The 15,641-nt window shown below is 43.7% G+C and overlaps 1 pseudogene; it reads left to right on the top strand.

Annotated features, from left to right (window-relative positions):
* The first annotated feature begins 786 nt into the window (after positions 1–786).
* LOC123990632 lies at positions 787–13,982 on the top strand (annotated as a pseudogene).
* The last annotated feature ends 1,659 nt before the right edge of the window (positions 13,983–15,641 follow it).

The following is a 15,641-nucleotide window of genomic DNA, read 5'->3' on the forward strand; positions in this document are numbered from 1 at the left end:
TGCTGGTGATTATACAATATTTGAATATAACATTCGCCTGACGTTGTAAGAACGTTTCCAGAAGACATTTAGACTGTTCTTAAAGGTTCCAAGAATGTTTCATTAGGTTGTGGAAACATTCTGGTGGGAACATTATAAGAACATCACAAAAGATATGTTCCCAAAACACAAAAACTGTCTAGTCATGTGAATGATTATACAATGTTTATTTTAGGGTGCAAAAAGCCTTCACCTGATGTTGCAAGAACGTTCTCAGAACAAATTTTTTATGTTCTTTAAAAGTTTCTGAAACATTTCTTTAGGTTGTGGTAACATTGTGGGGACATGACAAGAGATAAGACCCAGAACAACAAAACATGGCCAGTTGTGCTGATGATTACAACGTTTCTATTAGGTTGAAAAAACATCTGCCTGATGTTGCAAGAACAATCCTAGAACACATTTGTTATGTTCAATAAAAGTTCATATGTTTTTTTTAGGTTGTGTTAACATTGTGCGGATATGACAAGAGATCTGTTCACAAAACACTAAATCTGTCCAGTTGTGATGTTGCTGTATGTTCTAAAAACATTACTGGTACACTGTGGTTTTACTTTACCTGGAAACCTAACGAGAACATTTGGGGAATGCTCTGTGGTGGTTGTTACAGATGTTGTGCACAACATTTTAGTGAACATTAAGAGAACATTCTAAGGATACCTTATCTGAAGAATGTTTTTTATGAAGAAAAAAAAGATTTTGGGATGAAATCATCCTAATGTTAGATAAAACCCCAACTAGAACTTCATGGGAATCTTAGCTAAAGTTCTGGGAATGTTCTCGGGTTTGCTGGGAGGTACGTAAAATACGTTATTTTAGCAGGCTTTACCAAGCGCTCTCTTTCTCTCCCTCGCTTTCTTTCTCATGCCAATAAAACAAACAATGATTTGACAGAGTGCAGCGGAGTATCCCCAGTTGAAATTCAAGAGGTAGATGCTAAATACCAATGTGCTTGACTGTGTGCCCCTTGATTAGCTCTACTTTAGACAAGCCAGCTTTGATTGTGTCAAGATAGTCTTTCGGGGAGGATTACTTTGAGTACACCCCTGAACTACATTGACATACTGAGGATTTCAAGTATGTCAGGAAGAAAAACATTAATTGGCAGAGAAATACAGATAGAAGTGATTCAAGAGTTTACTCCATGAGCTACTTTTGCAGGTGCTGTGGAAACGTTCAAAATTACGTAAAATTGAACAAGACCGAGCGAGATGGGTGAACATACACTGTTAAAATGTAGTGCTTTGTAACACCAAAACTAGTGGCAACTGAGCTGCCATCAATATGAATTGAACAAAAGCTTAACTTGGAGTATTGAAACACAGCATCCTGATATGTTTTGAAACATTACATAGTGTGTTGTAACACCATTTAACCAAGTGCTGTGCAACACCTTGCCAGGAATTGGGAGCACTACCAGAAGAGGTTGAAAACACACGTTTGGAGTTTTGAGTTCTGTTTAGTACATAATTAGTTCCCTTTTGATGCAATTTCCTCCCTCTAAAACTTCTAAACACTATTATGGTGTTTCAAATCCTGCAGAATTAGATACATTCTTTTGGTGTATTTTAATGTTGAACATTGATTTATATATCTGATCATTTGCTAGTTTAATATATTTTGGGAGGCATTGTTGAGCACAGGGCTAAATCCACCAGCAGTTTATTTTAATACAATTTTATTTAACCTTTATTTAACCAGGTAGGCCAGTTGAGAACAAGTTCTCATTTACAACTGCTACCTGGCCAAGATAAAGCAAAGCAGTGCGACACAAACAACAACACAGAGTTACACATGGAATAAAATAATGTACAGTCAATAATACAATAGAAAAAAGTCTACATACAGTGTGTGCAAATGGCGTGAGGAGGTAAGGCAATAAATTGGCCATAGTAGCAAAGTAATTACAATTTAGCAAATTAACACTGGAGTAATAGATGTGCAGATGATGATGCGCAAGTAGAAATAATGGTGCGCAAAAGAGCAAAAAAAGTAAATTAAGGCAATATGGGGATGAGGTAGGTAGATTGGATCTGAGAACTGGAAGGAAAGGCAGCCAAAGGAGGTGTTGGCTTTGGGGGTTACCAGAGAGATATACCTGCTGGAGCGTGTGCTATGGGTGGGTGTTGTGATTGTGACCAGTGAGCTGAGATAAGGCGGAGCTTTACCTAGCAAAGACTTATGGATGACCTGGAGCCAGTAGGCCTCGCAACTAATATGTAGCAAGGGCCAGCTGACGAGAGCATACAGGTCGCAGTGGTGGGTGGTATATGGGGCTTTGGTGACAAAACGGATGGCACTGTGATGTGTTGGAGGCTATTTTGTAAATGACATCGCCGATAGTCAGTTTTACGAGGGTATGTTTGGGGGCGTGAGTGAAGGGGGCTTTGTTGCAAAATAGGTAGCCGATTCTAGATTTACTTTTGGATTGGAGATGTTTAGTATGAGTCTCGAAGGAGAGTTTACAGTCTAGCCAGACACCTAGGTATTTGTAGTTGTCCACATATAAGTCAGAACCGTCAAGAGTAGTGATGCTAGTCGGGCGGGCGTGTGCGGGCAGCGATCAGTGGGAAAGCATGCATTTAGTTTTACTAGTGTTTAAGAGCAGTTGAAGGCCACAGAAGGAGTGTTGTATGGCATTGAAGCTCGTAACTAGCAGTAACTAGAGGTTTTACAGAAAGCATTACAGGGTACTGTATTTTCCTCTACAATTAAAATATTAAACGCAATTTTGGCTGACGGTTTTTATATCCGTTCATCATGATCCATTACACCTGATGGTAAGCTGCTTTATACTGATATAGAATTTTACTTTTATTTTTTCAAACATGCATCCAACATTTTAAAAATAATAATAAAGTATAAAAATGACCCACAATCCTCAATAAATACTGTCATGTTTTGTCATAGATTGTCATGTCTTGTCCCTGTGCTTTCTCTTCTATTCGTTTCCCCCTGCTGGTCTTATTAGGTTCTTTCCCTCTCTCTTTCCCTCTCTCTCTCTCTATCGTTCCGTTCCTGCTCCCAGCTGTTCCTCATTCTCCTAACTATCTCGTTTACTCTTTCACACCTGTCCCCTATTTTGCCCTCTGATTAAGTCCCTATTTCTCTCTCTGTTTTCGCTTCTGTCCTTGTCGGATCCTTGTTTGCTGTGCTGTGTTCTTGTTCCGTCCTGTCGTGTTTTTGCCTTCATCAGATGCTGCGAGTGAGCAGGTGTATCGGTCAGCTACGTCCTGCGCCTACCCGAAGCGACCTGCAGTCTGTGGCCGCTTCTCCTGTTATTCCCCTCTACAGACTAGAGGATTTCAGTTATTCCCCGTTTGGACATTTCCTGTTAAGGATTCAGGATTTGTCGTTTTCTGTTTGGACTTGAATAAACTCTGTTTCTGTTAAGTCGCTTTTGGGTCTTCACTCACCTGCATAACAAATACAGCCACGTACAAGATAGGAAGTACAAGGAGATTAAAACCAGACTTCCAATGATTAAAATCACAACATTTTCCCTATCTTTGGTTATCCTCATAAAATAAAATACAAGTTGTGCAACATATTAAGTTGGGTTGAACCGACTTACATTATTTTTTATTAAGTATATGTTGGTTGTTTTTGTTTTAAGTCAATTTCAAATAACACCAGAATAAGGTTTTTCTGTCATGTTTGTCATTTATTATCATGTCTTGTCCCTGTGCTCCCCATTCTATTCGTTTCCCTCTGCTGGTCTTGTTAGGTTCTTTCCCTCTTTCTATCCCTCTCTCTCCCCCTCCCTCTCTCACTCTCTCGCTCTCTCTTCTCTCTATCGTTCCGTTCCTGCTCCCAGCTGTTCCTATTCCCCTAATCATCATTTAGTCTTCCCACACCTGTTCCCGATCCCTTCCCCTGATTAGAGTCCCTATTTATTCCTTTGTGTTCCGTTCCTGTCCCGTCGGTTCCTTGTTTAGTATTCACCGTGCTGTGATTGTGTTTCGCCCTGTCCTGTCGTGTTTTTGCCTTCATCAGATGCTGCGTGTGAGCAGGTGTCTCTGTCAACTACGGCCTGCGCCTACCCGAAGCGACCTGCAGTCTGTGGCCGCTTCTCTTGTTATTCCCCTCTACAGACTAGAGGATTTCTGTGATTCCCTGTTTGGACTTGAATAAACTCTGTTTCTGTTAAGTCGCTTTTGGGTCCTCTATCACCTGCATGACAGAAGGAACCGACCAAGGAATGGACCCAGCGACTTCAGACGCTCGTTACACTGCCGTCAAGATCCAAGGAGCCATGCTCGGCAGACACGAGCAGGAATTGTCTGCTGCTCGCCATGCCGTGGAGAACCTGGCCGCTCAGGTTTCCGACCTCTCTGGACAGTTCCAGAGTCTACGTCTCGTGCCACCTGTTACTTCCTGGCCTGCCGAGCCTCCAGAACCTAGGGTTAATAACCCACCTTGCTACTCCGGGCAGCCCACTGAGTGCCGCTCCTTTCTCACGCAGTGTGAGATTGTGTTCTCTCTCCAACCCAACACATACTCTAGAGAGAGCTCGGGTTGCTTACGTCATTTCACTCCTTACTGGCCGGGCTCGAGAATGGGGCACAGCTATCTGGGAGGCAAGGGCTGATTGCTCTAACAAGTTCCAGAACTTTAAAGAGGAGATGATTCGGGTTTTTGACCGTTCAGTTTTTGGTAGGGAGGCTTCTAGGGCCCTGGCTTCCTTATGCCAAGGTGAACGGTCCATAACGGATTATTCTATTGAGTTTCGCACTCTTGCTGCCTCTAGTGAGTGGAACGAGCCGGCGCTGCTCGCTCGTTTTCTGGAGGGCTCCACGCAGTGGTTAAGGATGAGATTCTCTCCCGGGAGGTTCCTTCAGATGTGGACTCTTTGATTGCTCTCGCCATCCGCATAGAACGACGGGTAGATCTTCGTCACCGGGCTCGTGGAAGAGAGCTCGCATCAACGGTGTTTCCCTGCTCCGCATCGCAACCATCTCCCTCCTCTGGCTTTGAGACTGAGCCCATGCAGCTGGGAGGGATTCGCATCTCGACTAAGGAGAGGGAACGGAGGATCACCAACCGCCTGTGCCTCTATTGCGGAGTTGCTGGACATTTTGTTAATTCATGTCCAGTAAGAGGCCAGAGCCCATCAGTAAGCGGAGGGCTACTGGTGAGCGCTACTACTCAGGTCTCTTCATCTAGATCTTGTACTACTATGTCGGTCCATCTACGCTGGACCGGTTCGGGTGCTACATGCAGTGCCTTGATTGACTCTGGGGCTGAGGGTTGTTTCATGGACGAAGCATGGGTTCGGAAACATAACATTCCTTTCAGACCGTTAGACAAGCCTACGCCCATGTTTGCCTTAGATGGTAGTCATCTTCCCAGTATCAAATTTGAGACACTACCTTTAACTCTCACAGTATTTGGTAACCACAGTGAGACTATTTCTTTTTTGATTTTCCGTTCACCGTTTACACCTGTTGTTTTGGGTCATCCCTGGCTAGTATGTCATAATCCTTCTATTAATTGGTCTAGTAATTCTATCCTATCCTGGAACGTTTCTTGTCATGTGAAGTGTTTAATGTCTGCCATCCCTCCCGTTTCTTCTGTTCCTACTTCTCAGGAGGAACCTGGCGATTTGACAGGAGTGCCGGAGGAATATCATGATCTGCGCACGGTCTTCAGTCGGTCCCGAGCCAACTCCCTTCCTCCTCACCGGTCGTATGATTGTAGTATTGATCTCCTTCCGGGGACCACTCCTCCTCGAGGTAGACTATACTCTCTGTCGGCTCCCGAACGTAAGGCTCTCGAGGATTATTTGTCTGTGTCTCTTGACGCCGGTACCATAGTGCCTTCTTCTTCTCCGGCCGGGGCGGGGTTCTTTTTTGTTAAGAAGAAGGACGGTACTCTGCGCCCCTGCGTGGATTATCGAGGGCTGAATGACATAACGGTTAAGAATCGTTATCCGCTTCCCCTTATGTCATCAGCCTTCGAGATTCTGCAGGGAGCCAGGTGCTTTACTAAGTTGGACCTTCGTAACGCTTACCATCTCGTGCGCATCAGAGAGGGGGACGAGTGGAAAACGGCGTTTAACACCCCGTTAGGGCATTTTGAGTACCGGGTTCTGCCGTTTGGTCTCGCCAATGCGCCAGCTGTTTTTCAGGCATTAGTTAATGATGTTCTGAGAGACATGCTGAACATCTTTGTTTTTGTCTATCTTGACGATATCCTGATTTTTCTCCGTCACTCGAGATTCATGTTCAGCACGTTCGACGTGTTCTACAGCGCCTTTTAGAGAATTGTCTCTACGTAAAGGCTGAGAAGTGCTCTTTTCATGTCTCCTCCGTTACTTTTCTCGGTTCCGTTATTTCCGCTGAAGGCATTCAGATGGATTCCGCTAAGGTCCAAGCTGTCAGTGATTGGCCCGTTCCAAGGTCACGTGTCGAGTTGCAGCGCTTTTTAGGTTTCGCTAATTTCTATCGGCGTTTCATTCGTAATTTCGGTCAAGTTGCTGTCCCTCTCACAGCTCTTACTTCTGTCAAGACGTGTTTTAAGTGGTCCGGTTCCGCCCAGGGAGCTTTTGATCTTCTAAAAGAACGTTTACGTCCGCTCCTATCCTCGTTACTCCTGACGTCACTAGACAATTCATTGTCGAGGTTGACGCTTCAGAGGTAGGCGTGGGAGCCATTCTATCCCAGCGCTTCCAGTCTGACGATAAGGTTCATCCTTGCGCTTATTTTTCTCATCGCCTGTCGCCATCTGAGCGCAACTATGATGTGGGTAACCGTGAACTGCTCGCCATCCGCTTAGCCCTAGGCGAATGGCGACAGTGGTTGGAGGGGGCGACCGTTCCTTTTGTCGTTTGGACAGACCATAAGAACCTTGAGTACATCCGTTCTGCCAAACGACTTAATGCCCGTCAAGCTCGTTGGGCGTTGTTTTTCGCTCGTTTCGAGTTTGTGATTTCTTACCGTCCGGGTAGCAGGAACACCAAGCCTGATGCCTTATCCCGTCTGTTTAGTTCTTCTGTGGCTTCTACTGATCCCGAGGGATTCTTCCTTATGGGCGTGTTGTCGGGTTAACAGTCTGGGGAATTGAAAGACAGGTTAAGCAAGCACTCACGCACACTGCGTCGCCGCGCGCTTGTCCTAGTAACCTCCTTTTCGTTCCTGTTTCCACTCGTCTGGCTGTTCTTCAGTGGGCTCACTCTGCCAAGTTAGCTGGTCATCCCGGTGTTCGAGGCACTCTTGCGTCTATTCGCCAGCGCTTTTGGTGGCCGACTCAGGAGCGTGACACGCGCCGTTTCGTGGCTGCTTGTTCGGACTGCGCGCAGACTAAGTCGGGTAACTCTCCTCCTGCCGGTCGTCTCAGACCGCTCCCCATTCCTTCTCAACCATGGTCTCACATCGCCTTAGACTTCATTACCGGTCTGCCTTTGTCTGCGGGGAAGACTGTGAGAGCCGCCAATAAACGCAGGATTAAGAGTCCAAGGTATTGTTGCGGCCAGAGAGTGTGGCTTTCCACTCGCAACCTTCCTCTTACGACAGCTTCTCGTAAGTTGACTCCGCGGTTCATTGGTCCGTTCCGTGTCTCCCAGGTCGTCAATCCTGTCGCTGTGCGACTGCTTCTTCCGCGACATCTTCGTCGCGTCCATCCTGTCTTCCATGTCTCCTGTGTTAAGCCCTTTCTTCGCACCCCCGTTCGTCTTCCCTCCCCCCCCCGTCCTTGTCGAGAGCGCACCTATTTACAAGGTACATAAGATCATGGACATGCGTTCTCGGGGACGGGGTTCACCAATACTTAGTGGATTGGGAGGGTTACGGTCCTGAGGAGAGGAGTTGGGTTCCGTCTCGGGACGTGCTGGACCGTTCACTCATCGATGATTTCCTCCGTTGCCGCCAGGATTCCTCCTCGAGTGCGCCAGGAGGCGCTCGGTGAGTGGGGGGGTACTGTCATGTTTGTCATTTATTATCATGTCTTGTCCCTGTGCTCCCCATTCTATTCGTTTCCCTCTGCTGGTCTTGTTAGGTTCTTTCCCTCTTTCTATCCCTCTCTCTCCCCCTCCCTCTCTCACTCTCTCGCTCTCTCTTCTCTCTATCGTTCCGTTCCTGCTCCCAGCTGTTCCTATTCCCCTAATCATCATTTAGTCTTCCCACACCTGTTCCCGATCCCTTCCCCTGATTAGAGTCCCTATTTATTCCTTTGTGTTCCGTTCCTGTCCCGTCGGTTCCTTGTTTAGTATTCACCGTGCTGTGATTGTGTTTCGCCCTGTCCTGTCGTGTTTTTGCCTTCATCAGATGCTGCGTGTGAGCAGGTGTCTCTGTCAACTACGGCCTGCGCCTACCCGAAGCGACCTGCAGTCTGTGGCCGCTTCTCTTGTTATTCCCCTCTACAGACTAGAGGATTTCTGTGATTCCCTGTTTGGACTTGAATAAACTCTGTTTCTGTTAAGTCGCTTTTGGGTCCTCTATCACCTGCATGACATTTTCAGTGTGGCTGAGTAGTTGAGTGTGTAAAATTCCGATGAAATGTGCCATATTACTGTTCCAGAAGTTGGGGGTTGAATTCCTGCTTCCACCCACCACTACCCTCACTGTCTTTTTCTGTTTCTGAAGTCTAAAAACCTTGAAAAATGAAGTTGGAATTTCACAAAAATATTTCAAACAGCCCTTATCATCAATCAATATTTAGGCTATAGACCGTTTGCATTTCTTAACCATTTGATTGTATGAGTGTCACACCCTGATCTAGTTCACCTGTCCTTGTGATTGTCTCCACCCCCTCCAGGTGTTGCTTATTATCCCCGTTGTATTTATCCCTGTGTTTCCTCTTTCTCTGTGCCAGTTCGTCTTGTTTGTCAAGTCAACCAGCGGTTTTCCTTGCTCCTATTTTTCCCAGTCTCTGTTTGTTTCTATTCCTCCTGGTTTCGATGCTTGTCTGTCCTGACTCCGAACCCGCCTGCCTGACCACTCTGCCTCTTCTGACTACCAGTCTGCCTATCCCCTTGTACTGTTTTGGACTCGGCCTGACCTCGAGACCGCCTTTTGTCTGGTACTGTTTGGACTCTGACCTGGTTTATGAACTCTCGCCTGTCCCCGACCTGCCTTTGCCTGCTCCCTTTGTTATAATAAATATCAGAGCTCTACCATCTGCCTCCTGTGTCTGCATTTGGGTCTCACCCTTGTGCCCTTTTAATGAGAGACACAGTGTGTGACGTAGAAGTCCGTCACTGGCCGCGGGCAGCATTTGGTACTTTAAAGCACGCACACATTCATCACTCCTCCCTGCTCCATTATCAGATAAGGTAACAATGTATGTCGACACATAAGCTAACTTCTGTCTTAGTACATACATATTTCACACGTATGTCAATGTTCATATTTAATATAAGCAATATGTATTATACTTATCTATGTTGTGGATGAGCGCTTTGTTTGTGTGTTTGTTCTGTTCCTCTCTATCGCTGTAGCTTCCGGGTATGCTGGATAAGGACCCAAGCTAAGGGAATTGGGCTGACTTTGTAGTGCCTGTCCCAAATGGCTCATTAATGTAAATGGACATATTAAAAGACACTGTCAATAGTGATGTAATTTTGTAAATATTGTGGAGATTTTGTGGTGATATTGTTTAATAAACATGTTGTAATTGCTTAATTAATTAGTGTTAATTGTTCTGAGGGGAGGGGCTAGCACTACAAAAGGAGCCTCTCTTTCAGTTCATGGAGAGGCCATTTTGGATTGAGCTGTGAATGGGGCAGCATTGTTTTTAGCAGACCCATAAGGTGGCAGTACTGTTGTTTTTGTTTCGGAATCACTTTGTAAATAAACACCCTTTTGCACAGAAGAACATTTGCGGCTCCGCCATCTTTTTATGTTGATAGAGGTTGGTTTTCCAGTATAGCCTTCTGGCCTACTCTACGTGACACAGTGTTTTGATGCTGCCTTTCACATGCACTGAAACCCCAAAAAGTGTTATCGCAACTTTCTCTTAAAAACACCAATATTCAGATTGAATAACCACTTTGGGTGTTTCAGAGTACTTCTATTCTGTTGTAAAACACTTTCTGTGTATAATAACACTTGCAATGGGTTTACTGTAGTGTCAAACACCCTCCAAACACCAGATTTCCGGTTACTTTCCATGGATTTATTACACAATCATGGTGTTTTAAATATGTCTATTTTTACAGTGTAGCTATACATAACTGCCCATAACAGGAGTTTGGTTATGTAATTTTTTTTGCCACCTCTCTTGCTATATACTGTATGTATTCACATAAGATTTGTCTTTGATTTGTATTCACATATAGTCTTTACTTCACAAGCATCTTTTCAAAACAAAATCAAGTTACGAGTGCAAATCGAATTCGACCCTGAGTCGAATTCCACTGGGACGAAAAATCCATTGTATATAAATCCATTGTATATAAAGCCATTGTATATTTTGTATTTTATTCTCTCCACACGACTACACTGTCAGCCTTGGTATCCAGGCTATTTAGATGCTTTTCAGATAACAGTAGGTCCTTGTACAATAAAAAATGTGATTATGAAATGTGTCAATCCGATTATTAAAGGTTCACTGTGATTGATAATTAATATTTTTTTCATAGGAAACACATGCTCTGAAAGTTTAAAAACATCTTGTTAATTACCCCCTCAGAACATCTGTCCTGCTTTATTTGCCTGTAGCTTTTTGACCGGTGGTGGACCTGCAAACATAAGTCTTCCCCCACAGGAGCATCTACTATTAGTGTGGGGGTTCATTTGTTAATAAGCTAGATGGACACGAAATAACTGCAAATAAGCTACAGTCAGTGAGCAGACCACTGAGAAGCAACCACGCATCTGCTCAAGGTTTTTAAATATAGATTTCACCCTAGAGGGTGTAACTAATAAATGTGACCTTGAATGAGTCATTAATTAGATTAATTTCTCTCCAATCATGTCCTTTGCAGACAGGACTGGCATAGGAGCAGCCCAGGAGTCAGGACTCTGCTCCGCTCGGCTGCTACACTACTTTCCTGTGGGGACAGGATGGGGGCAGTAGAAAACACTACACAGCTCATTTCAGAGAGCAGTCTTAGGCCTTGGAGGAATGACAAGTTTAAGTACAAACTAACAGTAATAATGTGATCTAATGTGTTGAGACAGATGAGATCACCACAAATCTGCTGAGATTTACTAATAGATCTTGAAGCAACAGGGGTATACGGCAATGATTAAGACGCATGAATACACAACTTCACAATGGATGTCAAAATAGTGTTTTCTAGGTTATTTTAAATGTCAATGTCATCCTTTCAGTACTGTATTCAGTGCCATCAGAAAGTATTCATACTCCTTGACTTATTCCACATTTTGTTGTTTTACAGCCTGATTTCAAAATGGACTAAATCGATTTTCTGTCACCCATCTACACACACTACCCCACAAAGAAAAATTGAAAATATGTTTAAAGAAATTCCAGCAAATGTTTTGAAATTTAAATACAGAAATATCTCATTTACATAAATATTCATACACCCGAGTCAATATATGTTAGAATCACCTTTGGTAGAATTTCAGATTTGAGTCTTTCTGGGTATGTCTCTAAGAGCTTTGCACACCTGTATTGTACAAACATCTTCCAGCTTTGGTGATCATTGCAAGACAACACATTTTAGGTCTTGCCACAGATTTTCAAGCAGATTTAAATGTTATGTCGTCTTAAGGGTCAAAAATGACCCACAGCTATGTTTAACAGCAGAGAAAACCCCCCTAAATTATTTTTTTTCCAACTTGAAATTTGATGACTTTTCCTAGAGTGACCCCAACACTAGAAAAAGTGAAACATCGCCTTTGTTCATAATTCCATGAAAGCTGTACTCCACCAGGGTGCAAATATTGTCTTAGGGTCATTTTTGACCCAGCAGTTTTAAAATCATGTATACACCACAAAAACCACAAAGACACACACACACAAACTCACAATGAGAAATGTAGATTATGTGTGCTACTGATTGAACTCAGACACAACTTTATTGTGCATGTGCAGCATCTCCCCTCCATGACTCCACACATGACTCAAAATACAAAATAAGAAACCATTTCAGTCAAAATAAACCAAATTGTAGACAAAATAAACATTTCTTGAAAGCATTGTTTCTAATGGGGAATGCAGTCAGAGGCTTTAAAGGTGCTGTAGATGTCAGTCCCCCCAGTCGTCTCTTTGCTGAAGCCATGAGTGCATGTTTTCAGATGTCCAGGAGGAGCAAGAAAACATTGATTTAGAAGAGGAGGAGGTATCTGAAGAAGAAGATTTTATTTCATTTTTAAAAATATTTTACCTTTATTTAACCAGGCAAGTCAGTTAAGAACAAATTCTTATTTTCAATGACGGCCTAGGAACAGTGGGTTAATTGCCTGTTCAGGGGCAGAACGACAGATTTGTACCTTGTCAGCTCGGGGGGTTTGAACTTGCAACCTTCCGGTTACTAGTCCAACGCTCTAACCACAAGCACTTCATCTTCATCTTCATCCCCAAGCTGAAAGAGAGACATTTTTGTCAAAGAACAGCAAAATAATATGGTCCTTGTCACCATATGACAACCAAGGCATAAGGTCATGAGTCATAAGGATGACCCCAGTGCCCACAAGACATGCAGTTGCCATGCCCAGGACATCACCTCAACATTCTACATGTTCATCACACCAGCCATCAAAAAAATCATCCTGGAGATGACAAATTTGGATGGTTTCTGTAAATATGGAGACAACTGGAAAAGGATGGATCAGATTGACCTGCGTGCCTACATAGGGCTGCTAATCTTAGTGGGTGTGTATAGGTCCTGAGGCGAGGCTACATGAAGTCTCTAGGATGCAGAGAGTGGAAGGGTGATATTCCATGCCATGATGCCACTGAAAGTCTTTCACACTTTCTCAAGAATGCTACAATTTGATAACGGTGAGTGAAGACCTGCAAGACGTGTGAGAGACAAACTGGCGGCCATGAGAGAGGTCTGGGAGAAGTGGGTGGAGCATCTGCCATTCCTCTACAACCCTGGGCCTGAAGTAACAGTGGATGAGCAACTTGTTCCATTCAGAAATACATTTGTATTTTCATATCTGTAATGTAAGTGATTTTCACCATTAATTGAATTATCTATTGCTGTAATATCATTGATTTATTTATGTGATTGTTTTCGGTGACACTGATACTAATTACTGATAGTAATCTCTTTTGTCAAAAGGTTGCTGTCCTCTCCGGCAGAATATGCCCAGCAAGTCAGCAAAGTATGGCATCAAGATATGGGTGGCCTGTGACACACAATCCAGCTACGCATGGAAGATGCAAGTCTACACAGGGAAGCCGACCAGTGGAGGCCTGGAGAAGAACCAGGGGATGCGGGTTGTGCTTGATGTGACAGATGGACTGAGGAGGCACAATGTCACATGTGACAATTGCTTCACCTATTATGAACTCAGCCAGCAGCTCCTTAAGAGGAAGATCACCATGGTTGGCACAGTTAGAAAGAACAAGCCTGAGCTCCCCTCTGCACTCCTCACAACAAGGGGGAGAGAGGCCTTCTCATCAAAGTTTGGCTCCACCCCCACCACCACTCTAGTTTATTACCTCCCAAAGAGGAACGAGAATGTGGTCCTCATGAGGACAGGAAGCCAGCCATCATCCTGGACTACAACCACAACAAAGGAGGCGTGGACAACCTGGACAAGGCGATTAGAACTTACAGCTGCAGGAGGATGACTGCCCACTGGCCCCTGGTCATCTTCCATAACATCATTGATGTGTCCTCATACAATGCCTTCGTGATATGAAACAAGATCAACTCTACCTGGATGCCTGATAAGCAGAACAAGAGGGTGTTCCTGGAGCAGCTGGGAAAGGCACTTGTAACCCCACACAATCAAAGAAGTGAGTGCCCTCCCCCACACAGCCGCCTACGCAGTGCTTGTGAAAGCTGTTCAGGGGGCTGAATCTTGTCCTGATCCACCTGAGGCTGCATCTGGAGCAGGCAAGAGGAGGACATGCCAATTCTGCCCCCCAAAGAAGGACTGTAAAATAATACATCTGCAAAGTCTATGCACACACAATTGCATACTGTCCTACATGTGCTAATTAGAGTTGATTGATTTATGTTCTTCACGTTTTGTTTTGTATCTATTATCTTATTTTATTCTTATTTATTGTCATACACCTTGTGGGTGGGGGCAATGGTTAAAAATAGGAGAAGACTAGTATTTTGTAGTTGAATTACTCATTGTACAGTATTTAAGAATATATCACTATGTTGCCAAAACGTTCAAGACTGTTATTGTTTCCCTTCAATAAAATGCATTCAAAACTTCTTTCTACACATTTCTGCTACTTTCTTAGGCTATACAAGTGCTATCTCTTGTTAAGAAAAAATGTGTTTACACCTATGCAGTACCTTTAGCAATAATAATCATAACAATAATAAACCTCTACTTTAGTAAAGAAAACAATTATGACAGGTGTGTTGTAATAAAAACGAGTGGTGACAACTGATTAAATGCAGTCTTTCTGCATTGTGAAGAGGGAAAATCCAGATGTTCACAAAGTTTGTGATGAATGACAGGTTGTTTCTTCATGCAAAATATATTTGGGGTTTAAAATTCAATTAAGCTGCTTTATTTGAGGGGTTTAGTGAAGGCGGGTAATTTTTTACCTTCAGGACAACGGGAATATACAGAATGCTAAGACTACACAAGGGTTAAGACAAAACTGTAACTCGGTCACTCAGGAACATTCGCTGTAGTCTTGGTAAGCAACTGGTCCAGTGTTTAAGGTTATTGTCCTGCAGAAAGGTGAATATGTCTCCCAGTGTGTGTTGGAAAACAGACTGAACCAGGTTTTCCTCTAGAATTTTGGCCTTTTCTTTTTATCACAAAAACCCTAGTCCTAGCCGATGACAATAATACCAATAACATGATGCAGACATCACTATACTTGAAAATATGAAGAGTTGTCACGACTCCCGCCGAAGTTGGCTCCCCCGCCTGTTCGGGTGGTGCTCGGCGGTCGTCGTCACCGGCCTGCTAGCCGCCACCGATCCCTTTTTCTTTTCGGTTAGTTTTGTCTCATTTGTTACACCTGTTCCCATTTTGTGTGTGCTTGATTTGCTTCCATATTTAGCGTGTGGAACCCGCCCCTTTGTTGTGCGGGATTATTTTGATGTTCACGTTGTGTCATTTCTAATGTTTGTGCTCTGGACCGTGTTGCCCGTTGTTTTGGGTTGGTCAGTGTTTTGCGCCCTGAGTGTTGGTGCCGCATTAAAGTGCATCTTTCCCCTAGACCTCTCTGCTCTCTGCGCCTGTTCCTCTCTACACACCTAGCCAGCCGAGCAGTACTCAGTGATGTGCTGTGTTGGATTTGTCGCAAACATAATGCTTTGTTTTCAGGACATAAAGTTAATTTCATTGCCACATTTGTTTTACAGTTTTACTTTAGTGCCTCATTGCAAACAGGATGCATGTTTTGGAATATTTTTTATTCTGTACAGGCTTCCTTCTTTTCACTCTGTCATTTAGGTTAGTATTGTTGAGTACTTTCAACAGTGTTGATCCATCCTCAGTTTTCACCTAGCTCAGTCATTAAAGTCTGTAACTGTCTTA

Source organism: Oncorhynchus gorbuscha, linkage group LG02 (assembly GCF_021184085.1).
Source record: "Oncorhynchus gorbuscha isolate QuinsamMale2020 ecotype Even-year linkage group LG02, OgorEven_v1.0, whole genome shotgun sequence".
NCBI lineage: Eukaryota > Metazoa > Chordata > Actinopteri > Salmoniformes > Salmonidae > Oncorhynchus > Oncorhynchus gorbuscha.